The sequence below is a fragment of the Anopheles maculipalpis genome, chromosome 3RL (assembly GCF_943734695.1).
Source record: "Anopheles maculipalpis chromosome 3RL, idAnoMacuDA_375_x, whole genome shotgun sequence".
NCBI lineage: Eukaryota > Metazoa > Arthropoda > Insecta > Diptera > Culicidae > Anopheles > Anopheles maculipalpis.
The window spans coordinates 28,806,170-28,831,078 of record NC_064872.1 but is presented as its reverse complement, the minus strand read 5'-3'; the positions used below and the strand labels follow the sequence as shown (position 1 = coordinate 28,831,078).

At 41.6% G+C, this 24,909-nt stretch overlaps 1 protein-coding gene across 1 annotated transcript in view; it reads right to left on the bottom strand.

Annotated features, from left to right (window-relative positions):
- Positions 1-972: 972 nt before the first annotated feature.
- LOC126565343 (glutathione S-transferase 1-like) overlaps positions 973-24,909 on the bottom strand; it is a 190,646-nt gene continuing 166,709 nt past the window's right edge. The window contains exon 3 of the mRNA XM_050222516.1: positions 973-982. The gene's annotated coding sequence lies outside the window, so the exon portion shown is untranslated. The remainder of the gene's footprint in view (positions 983-24,909) is intronic.

Below are 24,909 nucleotides of genomic sequence, written 5' to 3'. Positions count from 1 at the left end.
ACACACAAAAATTATTAATGTGCTAAGTTTTTACATTTGATTATTACGGTCCAGTGTCGTATTGTCAAAATGTGCTAAGTATAATATAAGAAAACAATGGGCATTGCAACAAGCAATCGACAAACACCACCCCAGAAAAAGAGCCCTCGCAGGTAAGCATTGAGGTTGGTTAAGGCGAGGAATTGTGAAATCTAAAGGATGAATAAATTCCGTTTTGAAAAGGCCATGACTATGGTCAATGGTTTACAGCACTATCGAAGTAACTGAGCGATCAGTTGATCCTTCGTTCTCTGAAAAAAGGTCATCTATAAGCCTTTTTTTATGAATGTCCCTCAAACAAATTAAACACAGACTCATTTTGAGAAATTATCTACTGTTTGGACTGGTGCATCATCAACTCATTCATCATATCAAGCATATTATAGGATGAAGCTTAACAAGAGCTCACTTTTTCAAAATAGTTTTCAGAATAGTAGATGGAAGAACTTTTCGACTATTAGTCTCATTTGGAAATGACTTCTATATTATATCTCTTTTCTTCTATCTATTCTTACGATACTTATTCAGTCCATCCTCACTACGAGGAAATGGATCAGATGATATTTGATTCACAGTTAGTTGCTTCTGTTGCTCCTTTTCCTGCTCCTTAGGAAGCCGAAATAGCAATGGTCTATGAGGATAAGACAGGTGAGGTAGCCCTGTTAATATCTTATGGTGTTCATTTCTTCAGTTCACAAACTGATTGAAGAAACCTCAAATACCTATTTTACTTTATTTCATTAAAATATGATGTGCTTAATTGCTCTTTATAGCAAAACGATTATTCTTCGTGCATTCCACCAAAAACTAAATAATCGAAACACTACATTTTTTGCTCACTATAAATAGTCTTCACACGTACTTTTAAGTACTAAAAATGAGATCTCCTCAAACATAACATTCCAATCCAATCAAACTATCCACAAAAAAACTTGGCTCCATGCTAACCATTCCGTATCTATCTTACGCCTGATGCCCGAACAAGATCTTAGAACCAGCTAAGGAATAATCTCTTCTATTCACTGTTGCTGATGGGATGGATGGATTTTCTGGTCAAACAAGAAAACCCGTACAACCTTCTTACTCGCTTGCACACAACAGACAAAGACCTTCGCTAATGCTAAACCATTCGCCGAAGGGCGATTTGACAGTGTCTTACCATTTGTGAAGTGTCTTTGTTTATCATACAAATTACACAACCAGGAAGCACCTTTCGCGCTCGGTACGCTACGCACCCTTTGATCAACGAGCAAAGCCCCCTTTTCCCAGCTAACGGAAATAGAATTAGCACTTCTGGGGAGAAGTTTACGCCCCTTTCCGAAGCATTCTTGAGAGATCAGACAATTGCGAATTATTTGCTTCCAGTTTTCTTGGCTCGAAGCGACGCTGGCGGTTACGATATACCCCAAAATTATTCACCATTTTCCGGTATATAACTGGTTGAGGGTGAGTGAGAAAGTGTGGTGAGAGTAAGAAGGGAAACCGGAAGCTAGGGAGTGTATCCATTCTCTTGGTATGTTTCTACTTGGCAGGCTCCAGAAGGCGAGTGAAGCTTTATACTTGGTCACATCACCCAAAGCCAACCCAGACGATAGATTGCGATGGTGGTCTCAGCTGATTTGTCCAAGATAGTGAGATTATTCATCACATTAGTGTGCGAGGAGGAAGTGCTCTTGGCACAGCATTTGCCGTTCCCCAAACCAAACGCCACTCATTTGCAGACCCATTAGAGTAGTCGAAGCATCAACTGCAGATGAATGTCTAAGTGAATGACGGCTCAATGGTGATGATAAAATACAATTGAAGCGGGCCAATTGGTTTCCTTTTTGGGATATTCTTATTCTATTAGGCTGAGTGTACATATTAATGAAGCTCGTGTATGATTTTTCTGTATGCAAACGTGCATTGAATCTGACTTTTATCTCAGCAACGTTTAAGACCTACCATGAATAAACTAAAATTCTTTTTAAAAATATTAAGTTTGTGTTCGATGAAGACGCATGGTAGTTTGTTCTGAAAGTAAAATTTTTGTAAAACTCTTTTTTACATTATTTATTATTATTTTTAAAATGCAGTATAAAAAATCTAGGCCCTGAAGTCTAGAGCATGCAAAGAATTTTTGACGAGCTTTGACAAATGAGAAATATACAAAAGAAATAGATTTCTGAAATAAAAAGTTAAAATTCCATGGAGACGCATGGTGTTTTTCATTAAGAAAACGCTCCAAAAACTTATTTTAAAAGTTTATTTCTACTTCCCAATGAAAGCACATTTTTCCAACATTCATATAATTCTCTATTCACATTCTAGCATTCATTTCAGGTGCTTGTAGCACCTGAAGATTTTAGATTGTTTTACTTTTTGTTCGAGGAGCTGAGCATTGTTTTATTAAAGCAATAATAAGTTGACAATAATGACTAATTGTATTTTTACTTCCACAAAAACATTTGCACATTCCAAATTCTCAAGCACAGGTAAATTTCAGCTAAAGAAGTTGAATCCAGTTGAACAAAGAGAATCCGTTGAGGATTTTTCCATGCTTTGTGTTGTGTCCTGCGCTTTCCGAATAATTCCGTTTTAGCTCCCTAAGCACCACCTAAAAGTGGGTAACGACATTTAATAACTACAGAAGTACCTCCTTTTCTAGCACCAATCCGTCCACTTATACTCCCATAATACCGAACAGTTATGTTGTTTCCTACCAGTAACGTCTTCACACGAAATAGCCTTTTCTGTTCCATCCGATCGGTGGATCTCCACCGGGCTTTGTTCAAAGTTCGTTCGCATTATTTCACTTGAGCAAAAATCTCGAAAGAATCGTGCATATTCGCCGGCCTGCCAGCAATAACGCCCAAGAAAGAAACAAACGATAAAGACGCACGAAACCATTCCCACCCAAGGCAGCGGCGTTCGCTTCTTCGTGACATAATTAAATTATAATTAACAAAATACAAGTTCCGGAACCGTGGCGTTTCGGTTTCCGGGCACATATTTTGCCGACCGTGACCCATGTAACCTTTTACCTCCCCCCCCCCCCCCCCAAGGGTGTAGCGCGGAAACAAAAAAAGGCAACAACCGTCTCTTATGCCCAGACTGTTCGTACGCTTGCCATTACACTTTATGTGCCGAATGCGAAAAGCGGCATGAGATGGCGTATTTTTAGTTCAGGGCAGCGCGGTAGTTGGTGAGGAATCGTGCAAGGAAAGTAATTGAAAATTTAGCTCATTCATAGGAACAAGTACTCCGCAAATGATCGTTGAACGGAGAGATGGGTAACGGTCTAATGGGCGGTCCTTTTTTGTGCGTGTACTGTCTGCACTAGGATGCAGCTCGTTAGCGTACATGAGTTGGTGATAAAGTGGAAGAACTTTAAGTGTTTTATTTTCAATAAAAAGAATTTAACACAAGTCACTGTTTGATGAGAGATTTGCATATGAATGAGTGAATATTTATGCAATCGATAATCTATAGTACGCATCATTAACCGATGCTTCTGGGTGGAATAAGTCATGTATTTATTGACCAACTTTAACTAGAGAGTTCGTTTAATTATTTTGCGTTCAACATTAGCTCTCAATTTGAATTATTTCAAGTAAGTAAGCAAAACGATCTATTGACTCTTCGCCAGAAGTCATAATATAATTAATCGATCCAAATCGGATTTGTATTTTAAACTATTTCCTAGTAAAATTTTAAATAAACCAATGAAATAAAATGTGAGAGTATTAAACGAACTAATGCGTTGGTGTGTAAAGAGGTTACAAATCAAGAAAGTGATAGTACGTTGTTAAAAATTTTCAAAGCTTTTCATGTTCTCAATTCAACGACGCCCAAATGTATGCAGTCCATGGTGCTAAACATGTAAAAGGCATTTTAATGATTTTCTAAACCATTTTCAAAAGGACCTTAAGGTTCCCAGAATCTCACCCTTCAACCAACCACTCTGTTAAACTGTTTAATATTTGCAACTACCATCGAAGCACAACATTAGCTGTCAATAATCCACTATCAATCTGGACATTCACACACATACTCTCGATTATCATAAGCACTTTTGCAGGTGCAAATCACATTAGCTTTATCGATTCCCTTTTTTCCACGAACCAGGTTTTGTGTTAGCATGCAGTACAAACATTGTTTCAGTAAACAGACGCTTACCAGATCGGGTTGATTAGCGTAATCAACGATTGATAGCGTACCGTGTACGGTGTCAATGTCAAGCATCTGTTGAGCCTGGGGGTCTCGCACAGCCGTGTCAACAAGCCAACACTCACTCATTGACCATGTCAGTTGATTTAGCGTGCTTTAATTATGTGCTGCCCGATTGGTGGATGATTTTAAAATTCAATCCTCATATCGTTACAGGCTTCATCTCATCTGTGCTGTAAATCATCCAACTCTTCTCTACCCATAGCCACCGGGTTGTTGAGTGTTATTTACATGGTTGACAAAACGGGACACTACGGTGCTCATGACCGGTTAGACAAACATGTGAGGATCATTCACTTCAGCAACAATCACAACAAACCGACTAATTGAACTTTTGCCAACCTGTGATTATGTATGTTGTCGATGTCTCTGCATACTTCATCAGTTTTGCCATCACAAATCCTGACTATTGCTTTGCCGAAAGTAGAGGAAAATTGTACACATTTTCGGTACAAAGTTTGTCCTTCTTTCCGGTCACAGGTTTGAAAGTGGGATGATACCATGAACCTTAGAAAAGGATCACTGAATATATCCCTTTTGCCGCAGGATGAGCGTATCGCATTGTCGGTTCTTCATTACAACTAGCTCAAACAGCAGCAAATCCTTAATTTATGCTACGCCAACGATGCCCTGGACAAACACGGTACCCACTCCGTTACCGAGTCACTGGAAAACAATATCATTCCGGTGTGGAAAACATACAAACGTTGATTTGTCGGTTTGGACAACCGGAAAGCAAGTCCCGTTTCCACCAGATTTGCACCGGCCAAACGGGCCCGCTTTCCCGGCTTGTGGTGTCCATCGTTCCCAGTGCTCCGGTTCATTTTCACGACCAAAACCACGACCAAAATGCTTGTGTATGTGTATATGTGGCTGTGTGGTGCTGCAGAGGAGGGAAGGACCAGAGTCGTAGGGTAGGGATTTTGATTTCAAACAAGATGTTATTGCAATCCAGCCCGTGTCCGTTCGCCGAGAGCCTCTTTTCGGGGTTTCGAGCGATCGAATCCGGTACGCTGCGGAGTTTCGTTCTCCCGGTCACCCTCGGGAGTGTGGGGGGGGGGGGGGGGGGAAGATGTTTCGGTTGTTTTTCCCAAAATCCGAACGGCCTGAAGTCGTGTCATTCACTGACCTGCACCTTACTGCTCCTTCTTGTCAATCCTTGCACATCCTCACAAACACACAGAGCCCCTGTTGCCAAACGTGTCAAAGATCATGGTTGAGCGTGCGGGTACGAAAGGGAACAGCAGACGATATGCTGAGGATAGAGCTTTCCCAAGTGTACCAATCTTCAGGAGTGGCTTTGCTAGCTTTGCAGCAAGCGATTTCGGAACCACAACCGGATGACAATGTGTAGTTTGTTTTGAACGAATGGGAAAGCGTTCGGTAATTTCATCTACCATCTGGTCGTAATGTTAGAACCGGTGGTACAGCGCACGTTACATCTTCATTCGGGAACGAATTATTCAAGGACAGCTGGGTTTTATGAAGCGGCCCGGTAGCGCTGTGCTGTGGGGTGAAAAACGGGACAAGCTGCCCGACTGTTTACGTACATGTAGCATGTATGATGCGTTTGTAAAGTTTGTGATTAAACTCATGAATATGAATGGACTGTGTGTACGGTTGGAAACATGAAAACAATAACTAACACTTTGGGTTCGTAAATGATTGTTTGATCTCCAGTTTTAGGTGCTCAATGCAATGGAGAATGAATGATTACTCACCAAACTAAAATTAAAGGTGTTCAAAAGATAACACACACATATCTTTTACATTCTATAGTAATAAATACGGATCTTTGAACATAGTTTTAAAAAAATCGAGCGATTTATTACCTCTGTCATCTATTTACAAGGTCTAGATTATGACAAACATGAAATAGTCAGAGCAAACCATAAATGAGAGCAGAAGGGCCAATTAAAAGCTGCAGATCTATACACATGTTGAGGAATTATTTGCTGAAATTCGTTCGATTTTAAACTATTTAATTATTAAACAAATTTTCTTTTTCGTTCGACTTTTAAAAATCTATTCTCAAAAGTATCATTTGATAAAAAATGAATGCGGCGTGTTTCTTGCAGCATAACGGAAACACACAGTTCAGCGCCTAAAGGTATGCTTTTTTTAAAACTATTGTCCATGTTATTTAATTACTTTCCCTTTACCTTAACCTTTTGAGCGAAAATGTAACTGTTTGTGTCGGGCATCATCTTTTACTCCCTTTAAACCTGTTTTCAAGCTCAGGCGTCTCCACCTAAGCGTTACTTTTTCCAGCAATTTCCTATTACTGCTCGCTCACATTGGTGGTTTGGTCGCACCGTTATCAGAAAATTATAATTCATTTCCGTTCCAAAAGGTTATCCCGCGATCATACACCATGAACGCGTGCCGGACGAGACCGGACTTTTCAGGCTCCGGAAGCCCTAACCGACCCTCGACCGGACAAGGCCTGGCAAAATCAACCGCAACAGCCGGATGTCATTTTGGTCCGGTCGGGCCCGGTTGGTTGCGCGTATTTTCCGTACCCGCGTCGGACGCAGCGAATTCACCGGTGGATAATTCTGCATTGTAGCAGTAGCGCGGGTTAGAAATTGTTACATCCGGTAGTTTTTTTTTTTGTTGTGTTTGCTTTTCTTTTTGTGACATTGACTGACATGTTTTCTAACGTTTAATGTTTTTTTTTAGAAAACTGCGACTCAGATAAATGTTTAAATACAAGTTGCTCTATTCCCATATCACCACACTAAAAATCCTTCTACTCACAGCCCGAAAATTATTCACCCTCTAGCAAACGTCCTCGTTTGCTCTAAAATCCTTTCTACCCGTTAACGAGCTTGTTAAATAAATTGACTCTATTTACGCCCGGTGGGACAACTTCACCCAAACGAAACCATTCTGAAACTGCCACCTCCTAACCATATCCTCCCGTGGCAACCGGTGAGAGAAGGAAGAAGCGGTATTAAATCACGGCACATACCATCGCTTTGACCAGGTGCCAAAACGGACAACACACAACACACCACCTGCATGCACACACACACAGTTCATTGGATCGCCGTTCGTGGCTTACGGAATCATAAATCGAACGAACGGTGATGTTGGCGCTGCTTGCTTCGCACAGGCTTAAGGGGAGTTTTCAACAACTTGCCAACGGCTCGACGCGCCACCTAGCGCCGTGTGAGAGTAAAATGGATGGGTAATGGGGGTCTAGATTGCGTTGTTGTGTTGTGCTGTCCCAAAAAACCACCGCCGGCTAGTGCCAACTGCATGGCAGTAAAAGATATCATATTTTAATCCTGCTTAGGCCGTGATTTACACTGTTTCGGTGTTGTTGAGAGCACGGTGAAAGTATCGCGCGCGCGTTTTTCGGAAGGTTGCACATGTTGGACAGTGTGGTGCTGGCTTTGAGCTTACAGGTATGTTTGTATGTTTGAATATTTTATTCGAAATAATCAGATTCGTAATCAACCGAAAATTTATTTTCCATTTTTCTCCCTACATGCGTAGAAATTATCTTATAATGTGTGGAAATTTTATACATAAATTTTTAATTTAATTTAATTGAGTTAAATGCACACAATTATTATTTAACTGGATTAGTTGTTTCTTTTCTTTATCCTTTTTAAAATTTACTTCAAATTTATACTTCAAATTTACACACAAAATCTAGCCGTTCAATTGTGTTACAAACTGTAACTTGGAACCAAATTCTTAAGCTAAAACCATATTTCGGTAATCTTCCATTTTATCTGCTGCCTTACCACTCATTCTGATCTCGCTTCTTTCTTCACACAACCACACATGCTTGTGCCGCGAGAACGTAGGTTGCGTCTAGTTGATGATGATTTACACGTTTTGGGCTCGTGAATTTCTACTCGCGTTCCGTCGACAAGTACACCGAAAAGCCCCGGATCTAAATCGACCGTTCGTAAGGCATTAGCGAGCATGTATGCCCGCTGCACACGTGAAGAAGTGCCCTTTTATCTCATTTTATTTCTTGTTCCCCGCGCACCAAACCTCCCATACATCGTTTGCTTCACCCAACCGAACACCACTCAATCAGACACTCGGGCACGGTAGTTGAGCCGTGAAATATGATGAATTATGTTGCCACTGTTTCACCGAGGTTTGATTCTGCCGTCGTGCCGCTTTGGCCGAAAACAGACATCTACTCCACTCCGAAATGGATACCACCGCGGAGCACCGTATCGCTCCCGTTTTATTACCGGCCGCAACACTCACAAGACGCGCACACTTATCCTCCCATACCACAGGACAAAGTACTCTCATTCGTCGTATTCAGCACTATAAATTTACCGCAATCAAAAATCCCTGCACCCGTCAAACGGCCTGCGAGAAAGCGTTTCGGCAGCAAGATAAAAACGGCCTACACCGGTTAGCTCCAGTGTCTTTGGGGTTAGAAAATAAGTTATTGCTCCGTATGACTGACCCGGTTTTCTACCGCCCGGGACATATGAATGGCCCGGGCTGATGGCTTTGACAGTGCCAACAGATTAAGATGGTGGATTAAGCGGGTTTTTTTTTGGGAGTGGTTGGGAGAGATTTTTGATAAATTTTTCCCAACAACAAATCTGTGCGGTTCTGGGAAGACAAAGACAAGGTTCTGCTCCAACGTAAATAACAATCTGCTCCGAGAAAGCTGAAACGCCGGCTATTGTATCGTGCGTTCGTTTGCTTTTTCGCCGAACTACCCGTATTCATTTATCAACCTTATTTAAACAGATCCAAACTAGGCTGCAGCATCTTGCTAGAAAGTTAGTCTCGTGGCACACGACTCCGACACACCCAGTATCGTGTGGAAATTGGCCGAAAAACGCAATCACTGTGCCATCCAGCGCACGTAACGTACATGGGCAAGATATGTGTATGTTTGTGTTTCTTTTTGTTTCCTAAACAGCTTCCAAACAGTGTTTGAACAAATCCAATTGATTGGGCTCCGGTGTACCACGTGGAAAAACATGGGAAAAACGTAGCATGTTGATTTTCTTACAACAACTTCAGCGCAGCAATCAACGAACGTATTTCCAAAGCCGTTATTTCACTGTTTGATTCTCGTTCGCCTGACTCAACTTATCTTGATAGGAATAAACCTCGATTGGCTTCCATGATGGTATCCCGTGTGTTGTTGGGCATCAAGTGTTTGCCAAACTTTTCCCGTGCATCTTTGCTGGAATCTTTAATAGTTTTCTGCTTGTGAACCTTAACCTTTTACGCTCATGATCAAACTGAAGGGTGAAAGCTGATTCTTTCTTTAACCGTACCTTCCCAATTCTTTATACTCCCGTATTGAGGCGCTTGATGGGACGATTGCATCTCAATAGATGAAGCATTTCATGAAGCATTATAAACTCTAACCGATTGGTTCAATAAATCACTTGTTTGACGTGACTCACGGCTTGCAGGTCGCTAGCTTACGGAATAATGAAGCAAGTAAATGGTTAAACTAAAGGCCACAGCTCACGCACCCGCACCATCGATGGGTTGCTGTCTTTGTGATGGGATGGTTTTATTGAATATTTTCCTCTTTGTCCTACTGACTTGACTTGTGATGTTATACAAAACTTTTAGGAAAAATCGGTCCGCGACAAAATCGAAAAGACTCTATCAGTTTATTTCTGCTTTCCTTTTTCCGTAGCAATTACGGCAAACGCTCGAAAGACAATATTAAGTGTGGGAACTACATGATCCTTTCCTTGCGATTGAAAATTAAACTGACTTTCGACGGAGTACATCACAGTCTGAAGAACGTCGAATAACATTCCAATTGCTTCCTGGCATTGGGCATTTAGTCTGTGAATATTGTTTCGATTTGTCTGTGGTGCGTCCTGCAACAAGAGCTGCGTCCTGCAGCTTGCTCTTTTTTCAGTGGTGAACACAAAACAGGGTTTTTAACAAGCAATTTTACAACGTTTATTAAGCATAAAACCGTGGCACATACAAACATTACATTACATTACATACATTAAACATAAAACGTTTGCATGTAGGGTTAAACAATCTCCTGTTCTTTTCTCAGTTGTTGGCTAAAGAAGACCTTAGCTCTATCTCATGCCCTATCCTAGGCACTCACGCCGATTCCAATCTTCGTGCCTTAAGGCAAAGAAAAAAAAAAATAAAGGCCTTTTAGAGCCCTCTTACGGCGCTCTCTTGCGTTACTCGCAATAGGTTGTCTGTGAGTCCAGTATTTGTAAGAATATGAAACCAGTTTACGTCCTAGGATGCATAGGTGATGCATTAATACCATTCCAAGATAGGAAGGTAAGTTTGCATTGAGAATAATTTATCCGACATGGAAATCAATCTTGGATTGGCATGTAACACTTAGAATGAACGATGTTAGGATCTGTATAATGCTAGAAAATAATTCAAAGCCTGAGGCTCTGAATTTTATCTCAATCATTGTATTGTTACGGTCAAAATCATGTGTCTTCTTCTTCTTGACCTGCTCAAGATTGAGCACGTCACGTCGACATGGCCAGGTCTCCAATCAGTTTCCAGGAAACTCGATCTAGGGCTGCAGTCCTCCATCCACGGCTGCATTCGATCTCCGACAGATTAGACTCCACTTGATCCAGCCAACGAGCTCGCTGTGCTCCTCTACGCCTCATACAGAACGGGTCGCTGACGAGCACCTTCTTGGTGGGACATGAGTCCCGCTTCCTCATCACGTGCCCCAGCCTACGTATCCTTCCGGCCTTGACTACCGTCAGGCAGTCAGCACCGCCAAACAGCTCAGTGGTTCATTCTCCTTCGCCACACGCCCTGCTCGCACGCACCGCCAAAAATTCGAGATTCGCGAAAGATATCAAGGTGCGGTAAATCGTGCATTTCGTGTGTTGTTGGAGTCTTCTGGATCGCAGGAGTTTGTGGAGTCCGTAGTCAGCACGATTCCCCTGAACAATGCGCCTTCGGATTTCGCTGCTTACGTCGTTGTCCGAAGTTACGATCGTACCAAGGTAGCAGAACTCCTCTACCACCTCGAGATCGTCGCCGTCAACTGATACTCTGCGAGTCGGGCTCTATCACGGTCAGAGCTTCCGGCAAGCTGGTATTTTGTCTTCGTCACATGGATCCTCAATCCAATTCTATTGACTTCTCGTTTTAGTCGGGAGTACGCCTCGCACGCCGCCGCAGTTGTCCGTCCGATTATGTCGATGTCATCCGCGAAGCCAAGGAATTGGAGAGATCGGGTGAAAATCGTGCCCCGGATGTCGAAGCCCGCGCTTCGCATGAACGATTCCGACAGCATGCTCGAAACTCTCACCTTGCAAGCTGCATGGTGTTCTATAGTTTGGTCCGATCTATGGTATCGTAGGCCGCCTTGAAGTCAATGAAAAGCTGGTGCGTAGGGACCTGGCGCTCCCGGCATTTTTGGAGGATCTGTCGTAGAGTGAAGATTTGGTCGGTTGTCGATTTTCCTCCAACAAATCCAGCTTGGTAGCTTCCGACGAAATCTGTAGCAAGGGGCTCCAGTCTGCAGAAGAATATTCGGGACAGGATCTTATAGGCGGCATTCAGGACTCCCATCTTGAACATTTCGGCCATCAGCCCATCGCTGGCAGCTGATTTGTTGCCATGTGTACCATGGCAAACCATGTGTACAGTACTCTAACTTCCTATTGAAAATCCCTTTACAATCTCGCTCATAAGGATAAGGATGAAACAGTTTTGCATGTAGTTTAAATTCTCACGGAGTTCGTCTGCAAGCTTACTAAAAAAAGTTGTTGCTAGTAGCACCCTATATTCGCGCAGCTATTAAATTAAATTTCTAAATAAATTTGCAAATGAATTATTCGACTAAACTGTGAGCAAAATTTCATAGAAAATAATGATATATATTAATTAAGGTTTTTTTTTTGCTAATGTTGCATTCAAACCTTCAACGAATTAATGTAAAAAGGCTAATCTCGCCATGGTTGAAATTATTTGGAAGCACTATCCAAAAGTTTTGTTCCTAGAAATGACAAAGAGCATATTTGATGCTAACAGAAAGCTTACGTTTGATACCTTTTAGTGTGGCAAAGCTACAATATCTGATACATTTTGCAATGTTGCATCCTTCTAGGAAGGATTACGGGAATGGAGAAGTGTCACTAAGCCATTCGGTTGTGCTTGCAGTTGGTATATGCTAAAATACATCGTTTTTAGCTAACCAAAGCATAGACTGAAAAGGGAATCTTTTCTCACACGGTATTGAAATAAAAATACCATTCGGTTTTCCACCAACGTGCTTAGTGCATCCGAAACTGTCTGACGTGGGCTGCATGTCAGGCACGTAACTGTAACGTGTGTTTCAATAAATTAACAAAAAAAAAAAAACTAACAGTAAAAGGGTTATTTTGAGAAGCAAAAATATCAGATTATTTTCCACAAACATGATGGAAGGTTAAAAAAAAATGCTCAAAATCAAACTCAAAATATACTTCAACTGAACAGGATCTACAATTTTCTGCAAAAAGCAGCTACCGATTTCAACAAAAGAAAACACAAATATCGAAAACAGACCAAAGAACAGAGTACACAAGCCATCACAATAAGCCATTTTTATGTGATTGTAGGCGCCTGATTTTAGGCAATGGCACAATGTTTGGAATGTGACATACAAAACACTTTCCGGGTATGCGAATAATTCCACTCGAACCTAAGCAGCAGTAACAAACATCCAATAATATGCTAATAATGCAACCAACACCTCACCCCAGCCACCCGCTCTTCCATTCCAACCGCAACTAAACACAGTCACCGAGGAAAAAATGTGTCATTGGAATTTATTTTGCCAGAACATATCGAATCGTAACGCGCAACCACGCAAAACATTGCTTGCATGTGGAATGCTAAAAATAACCGTGAAGCATGGTTCTTGTGTGCGTTTTTTTATATTTTTTTTTCTCATCGTTTTTACTATCGTCTTATTCGTATGATTTATTATTGTACTCGATTTCTACTCCAGCCTGGCCCTGCCGGTTGAAGAAACACTACAAACAGAGGAGGGAACAAAACATAAACTTTGTACCCAGTATAGCCGACCCAGATAAAAAGAACAGAAATAGAGAGAGAGAGAGAGAGAGAGAGAGAGAGAAAAAAACGAGAGACGCTCCGAGGATAATAATTTTCCCACTGTCATCGTCTTACGCTGTATAAGCTTCATTAATCCAACCTTGTTATTGTGCAAAGCGAAAGCTGTACCGTCTTTGCAAGCAACCGCAAGCAAAAAGCGAAGCCATGAAGCTTCAATAAAAATGTCTCCAAAAAATCGCTACCCCGTGTAAGAAGGTGAGGTCCACGGTGGAATTGTATGACGAGCGTTTTGGGGCATTTATGCAAAAAAAAAGAGCAAGTAAACGATAGGGCAGATCCTTCTTGGTCAGGCCTAAAATGTGACCCGGTAGAGTTCATAAATTCCGGCTCAAGTCGACCTCCGTCTGGCCGCAAATCAACGCCAGCTCTACACTTACGCACACACCGCTGATGATAAGCAATGGAACTTAAAGAAGAGCACAACAAATGAAAATTGGTAGAGAAAGGAGAATAATAAAGCTGCCACAGTACACACCGGCATCCAGCCGCTCATTGTTTAGCGACATGGAATGGGGTAGCTATTCCGCCGCTTACCTCCAACATCCTAGGAAGCAAAGGGTCCCAGTTTTTTCGTACCCAGCTCCAAGGCACGTTCTGCCTCTAACGTCACGCATATTTCTTGGAAAACCGCTTTTTATGACACTTTTCCGAGTGCCAACGAGTAGAAAACGTACGCATCGTACTGTTCACACAAACGAAAGAGGATTGGGGTGAGTCTGCCCAACCGCCCACTGCACGCAGCAGCACCTGGAGATGTGGGATTTAAATACTGAAAGTGGAAATTACCTCCTGAGAATAAAATTATCGTAACGAGATCAGTGCCCGGCGATAGCGTAATCGGTGCGATTACGCGGCTGCTGCTGCTACTTTCGCGTCGCGTTCGCGTCTTTGCGTGTTTGCTCCGTCTTGGGCAAGGTGGTTGTATGCCGCGACCGCTGAAACAGGGCGACCCATTTTATGCGACAAAGTTGCCTAATCCTCACATTTTCCTTACACGGGGTTTCCTTGGGGGGGGGGGGGGGGGGGCACACGGTCGGTCGAGTGTGTGCCGAAAGGTTTATGCCTCTAGCGTGTAAGATTATGTATGTGCGAGCGAATGTGTGCGTCTGTATGTGTGTATCTGTATTTAATAGGGGTTTGTGTACGGCACCTTCTTGGCGACATGCACGTGGTGGTGGGCAGACCGGAAATGATGATTATGCTATCAGGGCTGAAATGTTTATTCAATGCCAATTTCCATACATCGTTAAGCACACGGCAGGTCTTATCAGAAGGTGTACAGAGGGCAAAAATGAGGGGGGAGAATTGGGGAAAGTATTTCTATAAAAAGAAAGTAAAAGTACTAAACAATATAGTTAAATACATTACTTGGTACGCAATCAAAAAACGAGATGTTTCTTTAACGCCTCTAATTAATGCTTGAAATTTGTATTTTGTTTACCAAAGAATGTGAAGCAAGTTTCTTATGATTTTTTAATTGAATACTAAACCAAACTGTTCTAGTGTTAGAACTATTGTAAACTGAAATATTTTGTTCAGCAAATTGCCTACTGAAAAGTTAATGTAAAGAAAGTAGCGTACAATAATCGCTATACAAATTTTGCAGTGGACAAAGTGTAGTTTTTTCCCCTACTTGGATGTAAAATTTTCACCTTACAAATTGTATGGGAAAGGACGACGCCGTAGGCAAAAGTAAACTTTACCCCCATTTGGAAGTGACAATGTTTCACCAATATCATACATAAATGTTACAAGTCTTTCACAATAATTATGTAGGGGTCAATGCGTTAGTTTTAATGATTGCAAAAAGTTAACAAATAATCTACGATTGCGAATATTAGTATGATTAAATGATTGAACAGCGTCGAGAGTCACAAGCGGTTACGGGTGTTCAAGATGCAGCGGTAGCGACGCTATGCACTCGGAACATGGCCAACACATCCACGTCAACGGTTCCCGTTTCAAACACTATTCGATCGGAAACTCCCATGCTTAGGCCTTGGGGCTCGCTGATCGGTGAAGCTCCTCTGTCCGGCGAGACTTCCTGGCGGCCTCTACCTCCGCCCATAGGAGAAATAGTGGATTCCCCACGTTTATCTCTTCGATATCGTGGTCGGCTGCAGGGTTGACTGTTCTATGTGGCAGATGGAACGGTACTGCTTTCGGTTAATGTGTGGCTATCGAAAGATTCCAACGTCGTTTATGGATCTACGAGCTGTAGAAGGTACCATTTGTGCTTTCTTTTAACAGGCAGCCACAGCAGCCGGACTTTTGCTAGACGATGTCGAGTGGGATCGTGCACTCTAGGCCGCGTTTCATTTCGGATGCCCTCTGTTGAGCTGTGGCAACTGTTCGCTCTAATTTTTTCTGAAAGAATCCCTCAGAATTCTCACCGCCTTTAGGACGCGTACGTGGACGATCTTTGTGAAGATTTTCATCGGAAACATCGAGATCGATACACTGCAGAGGATTCAGTTCAGAATTGAACATTTTAGATCTTTTCGTACCATCGATCAGTATCTTCGCGGAACGACTTCAACAAAAACGCTTGCCGCTTTCCCCGAAATGCCTCAGATCTTAAATTATTAGCTGGTCATATTTGAAGCTGGTTTTCCTTTTTTGCATCCAGAAAAAGCGGTTGCGGGTTGTTGCGAAGCTGGAATTATGTGGCGTAGCCCTGTAACCGGGCCAAATGACTAGTTATACTTACATTAAGCTTGATTTACTTATCCATGTGGCACTTAGCACTTAGGCACACCAAGATTCCAATTGAAACACAATTTTAGAATGAAACAACATTTTTAATCTTATGTTTCATTAAAAAATAAAAAATTGAACTGTTTTAAAGAAGAAATTCTAGGACTTTATAGTTGCCATCTCTCGGGGTGCCCTAGGCGCCTACCGTTACCGGTAGACTGGGCTACTGGGCTACACATATTAAATCTGACCGAGGAGAACGTTCCTTGTGGATTCGGGGCCGCTTACCAGCTCGGTACGACTTCGACTATATGTCTTCGACACTCATGGACGGTCGTTCTGACACCTTATAGGTCTGCAGCAATATTAATCTGTTTGAAAATGTGACGCACATATCGAAACTAATCTGAATGCGATCGAAAATAATGTTAAAACATTTCGACTATGCAATTATTTTCGTTCTAAAAAATTTTAATTTGAAGAATCATACATTTTATAATCAATTGCTCAGATTCGGGCACTATCATCCTAATACTTGGATCATTAGAAAAGCATTCAGTTCTCTTCAAAAGGTTCAACCAGTTAGCACTTTTCTTCGTCACCTATTTTGTTATCCTACGTCAACAGATAGTAGAACAAATAATTAATAACAGTTAGTTTGTCGTTAAAGTTATAATTGCAATTCATCAAAACCATTGTCCTAAATCGTCAGCAAGCTTCTACCAAAAGCAGAAACATTGATTCTTGACACCAAGAAGCTAATTAACCATTCTCCTGTTCCACAAATAATCGCTGCCAATGGCTGCCATAGTTACCTAAGCTCCACAACAAGGTAATCAAATAAACTTCACCCATCCGCCAAACTCACACAAACGGACCGTCCAAAGGAAACACTTCAAAGTGCAAACAAACAATTTCTTGGGCGCTTTGCTTACCTCCCTCGGGTGTTCTAATTATCTTCAGGCCATGCATGCACACACAACACGCACCAAAGCGGCAAAGAACCGCGCTTGATGCGCTCTGTCATCGAAGCAGAAATCTACGATTATGATAGCGTGTAATGCGTTCAGAATGTCAAGTGTAACAAACACCACAACCGCCACGCAGTCGCGCGCTTTACTATCACCGTGACCGTATCGTTCTAACCATGCATAAGTGAGCATTCAATTATTGCACAGGCAAACCTGGCCCCGGAATGGGGCACGAGCACTAGCTGGGAAGGAGCGTAAATCAATTTTGAATCCATTCCCGGTGGCGTTTGCTAATGACTTTTATTAGTGCAAATAATCGAATCGAGCCGTGGAACGATGCATTACTGCTGCCGTTTGATACGGATTCTGTCTCACCGTTCATAATTAATACGGACAAGATGGCAGCAAAACGGTAGCTGACTAGATGTGGAATCCCTACGTTCGTTTGTTTGTGATTCCAAGAAGTGGAAATGAAATGCTGATTGGCCACACATTCTAAAATAACGTTTCAAGTTGATGCAATATTCCGGCCAATGCACTGTTGGAGGATTGTTTTTGTTTTGTCACCATTTGTTGGGAAAGTTTATGATTGATTCACGATTATTTCACTGTTGACTGTATTTCTTTTCGATTTTATGATTTATTATTTTTATCTCAAATAAAAATATCACCCAAAGCATTCCTCTCAGTCCAATCAACGCCATGCAAAAAGCATTCGCTTTATTCCTCTGCATTGCACTGATGAATGTATGTAGTTTTGTTTTGTTTCATTATAATTTTTAATTTCTTTAAAACCTCAAACACAAACAGCAGCAAAGCATTGTCGAACGAAAGAAGAAAGAAAAAATACACACATGAAAAACAAAAACAAAAGAACATTTTAACACTCCAAACCTGGCACGAACCTCAAACAACTGGCCAGCATTCGAGCATACGCGCGCTACGAATGTGTTATTTTTCACCCGAAACCATTCCACCTTTCAACCTGTGCGAATTATTTGTGACTGCATGCGGCCTTTTTTGTTTGTTGATGAGTTCATAAATCAATGAAATATTTAAAGTGAAAGCAAAAATGAAACAGAGTTAACGCTCACACCGGTTCCCCGTGAAAGGATCGGAATGTTTCTTTTTACTTTAACCTTTTATTTAATTTTTTCTTTTTGTCGATTTGCCACCAACACGTATGGGACAAAACAAAAAATGGAAACAGTTCAGTTCAGGCCCAGTTCCCCGTGCTGTGCGGTGCTGGTTATTAATTTATGCGGTTGATCGTTCGTTTGAATACAATTAAAACTCATAAATCATACGCAGTGGACTAATTACGGGTGCAGGAGTGCAAAATAAGAGTGAAATAATTGAAGCGAGGGTTAACAAAAATGTAACCCCGTTGAGGGATTATTTTTATAATGGTAGTGTTGTTTAAGGCAAGTAGGAGGATTGTTTCTGCAAAAAGCGCAAAGTAAGTATTTTAAGTGTAATACTTATACTGCCTTGTGTTACAAACAGTTCATCAGTGCAATGAGTTATTCTAGTATTGTAGTAAAAATCATCAAAAATATTTAGAGAAGATTTGAAGTGAACCGATAATTTAATATGTTATGAACAATGCATACTTTTAGGCGTACTCCATTTAAATTTGTGACTATTCTTTTAGATTATTTATTCTCTTTTTGGCGAAGTGGCTTGTAAAAACAGTTCTCAAATTTAATCTGCTTTAGCTTAAATGGATTTTATTTGATTAACTTTGACTGCTGATGAAACTTACAATACATTTCTTGTTCACGTTATTGCGCACGATAAATCTTGCTTTTGATTTAATTCAAATTTGAAACATCCTATTAACAATCTCCTATATGTTCGCGTTCTAGCGTACATTTATGCACGAATAGCATATGAATACGGAACATCATAGCATATATTTCCTCGGAATAAATTTACTTCAAACATATTCGCATCAGCATTCAACCAGTCTTCAATCGATTGTAATAAATCACACACAAACCCTACATCAATCGAACCTATTGCACCATAACTCCCCTTCCTACCAAATCTTGAGCTCAGCCTAGCCCAGTGTCCACGCACAGCAACAATATATTAAACCTTAATTTGTGACCGTATCATTATCATTCCGGCCCGATCCTTCGAATGGGAATCATTTGTCTCGGTTACGCTTTTGCCCTGCAAGCACTTCGGATACTCTCGCCGACCTCGATTTTCTATAGGCTGTTAAAGGATAATCATTAATGGAATCTTCTGTATCCACAGCAATTGCCCCACTAGGGATTCCGGAGCCCCAAAAGAATTCCTGCCCCTCGCTGGGACCGAAAACAGGAACCTCAATCACTTTCCAATCGAGACAACGAGTGCCACCGTTTCACCGAGTGTCGATTAAATGGGTGTGTGCGTGTGTCTGCTGCTGGTTCTAAACGTTCACCGGTCTTTTCTTTTCTCCGGTCTGCCCGTTTCACGCCGGCGATCGACAAGTGCTTAAATCCCGCCTCCCAATAGGCCAACCTCGAAGGGCGTCCTGGCACATTATCGGGATTTATTGACACATAAAATGAGTCATTAAAATGAAATTAACTTATAAAATCTCGACTGGAGGATGTAGAACCTTCTTTAGTGAGGCACCGTGTACCGTGTGTTGTTGGTTGTGTATTCGGGGTAAGAGTTTTCGGACATTACTAAGCATTAATCCACTGTTGACAGATTTTCTCGTCCTTTGGAAGGAAACCGGTTTAATAAAGATGGTTTAACTTATTATCAGAAAGGACAAACGAAAAGTCGAACAAAGCAAATCATCCGAAAATGCCGCAGAAGGATGTGGGCCAAACGGGATAATCCAAGTTGTAACAATGTCCGAAGAAAATTTTATGTTAGTTGCTTCAGTGTGTAATCCTTTGGGCAAGGAATGGATTATGGAAGAGGGTAGCAAAAAAGAAAAACAAGACTAAGGTTTACATTTTATTTTAAGTAGCGCGTCCATTGTAAGCCTCTTAACAAAGTTGGATTTCAGTTAAGAAAGGCATGTTTTGAAGCGTTCCTTAATGCATTGGTATAAACTCTAGCCAGAACTATAAATTGAAAGGTTATGAAAAAAATCACATTTTATTAAAATACAAGTTTGCTTTGAAGTGCAAGATTTTCACAAATTTGCATTAATTTAGACGAATTTTTTGAGTCCTACAATTTACAGACAAAGCGAGTACGGTAGTTAACAGAAGGATTTAAAGTTATTCTCAAAATCTACAAATTTCAATTATGAGTTTCTGGTGACTATCGTTTTTAATTATTCCAGGTCAAGTGTTCCATTACCCTAACGATACCTAATCAATGGTTCCCCAAAACTAGCTAACTCAAGAGTCAGCCGTTACCCCAGTGCATTGCTATATTACTGGAAAAAAAATTCTATGGATAACTCCGTACTGTCAGAACCTATTATGTTTCCAACGCCAAGCGACGCATTTCTATTACTGCTCTTCCAGAAGACAAATTTGCGGAAGCTTCCAATGCGTTCCCAAATTTGCATATAGAGTAGTAATTTTATCTTTTTTTTTACTTCGCCCTTTTGCGTCTAGTTCCGTCCTAGTCAGAACCATTACCGGTCGCCAGAGTACGTGTGGCCATATTTATACAACATGAGACCAATTCGTAGTGAAAAATATATGATATAAATTCTAGAAAACTCCCTCCGCATAAGCGCCTCGGCACTCATATCACTCAAATTACATCATATCAGTGAATTTTTGGGTGTTCGCTCTTTTCTCTTACTTAGGAACCAGATATGGTTGCCCTTCGGGAACTGTTTCCTTCCGGCGGAAACAACTTCCCTTTTCTTTATCGAATGCGTGGCTCAACGCCCTAACATTCGCACATTCAACGAGGCATTAAGCTAACATTTGGTCCAATGATAAATGTAGCAGCATTCCACTAGCATTCCACACTCTACACGAAATTGCTAATTCAAACTCACCGGAAATCGGGGGGATCAGATCAGATCAGACCATCAGGGGATGGGATCAGCGCCGGAATGGAAGGACGAAGTGAAGTCAACTTTGGTGCTGTTTTCCTTACGGATGTAATTTTCGGAACCTTCGTTTTGGTTGTTTTGCTGACACGCTCGATAGAAGTGAGTGAGCGAAACCTAGCGAAAAGGAGTGGGAAAATGCTGAGTTCAGTTGATTTTTAGATTCCAAAGCATATGGAATCGGTGGTATCGGTGAGATTGGCAGGCTGCATAGAACGGGTGGAATGTTGGGCACTGGGGCATAACAAATTGGAAAAAACGTTTGGCCTAGTGTGCTGTCTGTCAGTGAAATTAGAATAATCCATTTTGATGGTAAGCTCTCATACGTCATTGGACCAATTCGCATTGATGAATAGGAGGGCGTATTGAACTTGTTCTACAATCGACGGATTTTGAAATCAAAATAAACCATGTTAGTCCATCATAAATGGTTCGTTCCCGAACACTTTAGTAAAATTAGAAAAAATGTTTTTTGCAATAAAATTTGTTTTTATTAATCTGGATTTCTAAAATCACTTTTATGAAATTATGGCAGCGACAAATTCCACTTAGTTAGACATATATTTCTGGCATTATTCTGAGCAACTGTAATTAATCAAACCTCTTTTTTATTTTGTGAAGTACGGCCTGGCCGTATTGCGAATCAAACCTCTTGGTTTGATAGAAAGTTCAGCAAAATTTCAACCAATCACAGAAATAATGTAATTAATTTCGTTTATTATTTCGCCGAACCTGCGATTCATCAAATCCAGCTTACTTCATAATTAATTAGTTATACTCAATTCGATAGCAAGGTAGCAAGCCAGTGCTCACATGTTGGGTTATAATTCATTAGCCGTTTGAGTTGTTTCGGGATTCATAGAGACGTTTGATGAACTCTTACCGACAGAGTTGAGTTGACATCACAAGTTGACAACACCAAAACGCGTTCGGTGGTCCTCTGTGGCGATCATATCTGAAAAACAAAGCGATCTAATAGGAGCACATAGCCGAATGAATGAGAATCGTCCAGAAAAGTTGATGTGGAAATTTAGCAAATGAACGATGTAGAAACTTTAAATAAGAAACACAATTGTTGATAAGTAAGTCTTTTAACATGACAAGTCCACCGGCCAGATCTAATAATTAAGTCCTTTTTCAACAAAAACTTGGTCAAAAATCATCCTCTTTTATTTGTTGTTAACGCAATTTCAACAGGAAGCAATACGGCCTGGTCGTCATTTATGAATAAAAAATAAACAATTTCAACAGGAAGACTTTTATATCTACATTCTGCGATTCTTTTACTGAATACTAGCTCTCTGGAATAACAGCTCCATGTTATTTGTTATTTTATTTGTTGAATTAAACGGACCGTGTGTGGCCCTCTTGAATCGACATTTTTTTTTTACGTTTACATTTATAGTTACATTTACTGTTTTACACACAACAAATAATTGACCGCACTGTACGTATACAATTAAAGAACGCAGAGCGCGACAGACTTGCTTCGATCACACACGGCGTTGAATTTTTGATCACACACGGCGACGTTCCCCTACGTCAAGAAGTGATCTAGCACGGAGCGATGTTGCCGGGTCGTAAATGTTGATAGCAAAGAGCAGCGCCGGCGAGTCGATGCGATTGTCAAGTAGACTGGCGACAAAACGTCTCTGCGCGTTACGATTCCACTGTTTCTGTGACTCCAGGCCAACCAACGCGCAACGTCCATTGTAGTCCACATGGACACTCCAATCACGCAGCGCAAACCTGTGTAAATTTACGTTGGATGGATTCCAGGCGAGCCAACGAGCGTTTCGATATGGGCCACCACACAACGGATAAGTATTCCACCACAGACTGAACTAAGGAGCAGTACAGCATCTTAACGGCATTCGGGTAGGTAAGATCGCGCGCAAGCTTCTTCTGAATGCCAACTAGTTGATTGCCCTTAGCGACGAGATGCTCTAGCTGGTCATGGAAGCTCAACTTATCGTCAAGGAGCACTCCTAGATCTCTGACGCAGCTTTTACGGACAAGGGCAGTGTCTTCATATCTGCAAGCCATTCGTACAGCACCAGGACTGGAACGCGCTGAGAGCATTCTGGAGATGCAGCTGATCTTCCTGGTTGCGTTTCGGTAGGTACAATTCAGGAGTCAGGAGGAAGCACACGTGTGACATCGTTCAGGAATATTACGAAGAGAAGCGGACCAAGGTTGCTCCCTTGTGGTACTCCTGAAGACCCGTTGATGCTTCGAGAGGTTTGGTCCCCCATCTTCACACGATAGGAACGGTTGGTGAGGTAGGACCGCATCCAGTTCAGCATTTGTACCGGAAGACCAAGAACCTGAGAAGCTTGGCGAGCAGCAACGAGTGCAGAACACTGTCAAAAGCTGCCTTGATGTCGGTATAATTCGCATCGATGGTCTTGTGGCAGGTGCTGATAAACTCATCCAGATTGATGGAAGTCGAACGCTTGGGGACAAACCCGAGCTGAGCGGTGCTGAGGTAGTTTTAGGCAGCAGGCAGATGAGCAGCTCGAAAATTTTTGCGTTGGCATAAAGTTATGCGATGCCGCGATAGTTAAACGCGTTTGATTTGTCACGAGGTTTTCCAACAGGCTGAGTAAACACCCAATCTCAAAGATTCCCGAATGTACTGCATAGAGATGGGAAGTTCCGACCATTTGCCGGATCGGATCATGCAGGAGCGCTCCGAGGCCGGAGTCAAGTCCGGATCATGATTCCGCGCTCCGGTTTTTTTCATCAACGGAGGGGGGGGGGGAGGGGGGGTAGTTTGCTTCGAAGGTGAAACTCTTCATAATACAGCATTATAACTCATGGTACAACGCACGATACAACAACGAATTTCAACGATGACGCGTTTGGAAGATTTTGAAACATGTCTCATGCTTTTCCATACATGACATATCCATTTGTAGCGTGCATTTAAGGTGATGCGCAGATTGTTTATTCTTGTGGGATGGGTGGATTTTGGGTGGTGTATGCATTTCGCACACGCACTTTATTTTCGCCAACTGCCTCATTTATTGACCGATTTTAATGCGATTTTTGCATTATATTAGGTGTATTTCAGTAAGTGAGGAATGATCGGAAATAATACAATACGGTACAAACATTTTATAGCTACGAGGAGCGGGCAACGTTACAATGTGAATTCTAGAAAATAATTTAATTAATTGGTGCCCAAAACGCAATGATACATTACTGGCCCTCCCGTAATTAAGCTTTTTCAACGAGGTGACGGTGAACAAAAACAAATCCCGACTAAAAATAAGTCCGGACTCAAAACCGGTCCGGAATCTTTTTTTATTTCGGAACCATCCGGAATCATTCTTTCGGATCGGATCGAAACTATTCTTGGGTGGGATCGGATCGGGATCGTGATTCCGGCCCGGAGCGCCCATCGCTAGTGCTTCATAACTTAATAACTTTGCAAAAGCATGGGGCGTTTCGGGGGTACAGGCGACAGCAGTGCCGGTCTTCATACGACAGAATCCTGTCCTGTTCAAATCCTGTTCGAACCATCTGGTTGTAATACTCTACACAATTTTGTAAAAAATAATGTGATAATAAACATAACATTCAACAATGATACAGACGATTTCTTTCTCCCAACGAATAACAACGCAGTAACGTATAGCTTCAGGCGCACTTGAGCCAATGTTTAACTTGAATCTGTCTTCCTTCAACGATGCACCCATTATATACCAAACATTTCCGTCCGGTGGTGCAGAATAATGGAACGAACCTACGAGTGTGAGTGTGTGTCACTCGACACACATATTTCATACGAGCTTTCTACTGGCACACTGATGGAGAAAAGGTCATGGAAGCACTTGCCCGATACATCATACGACACGGCAGGAC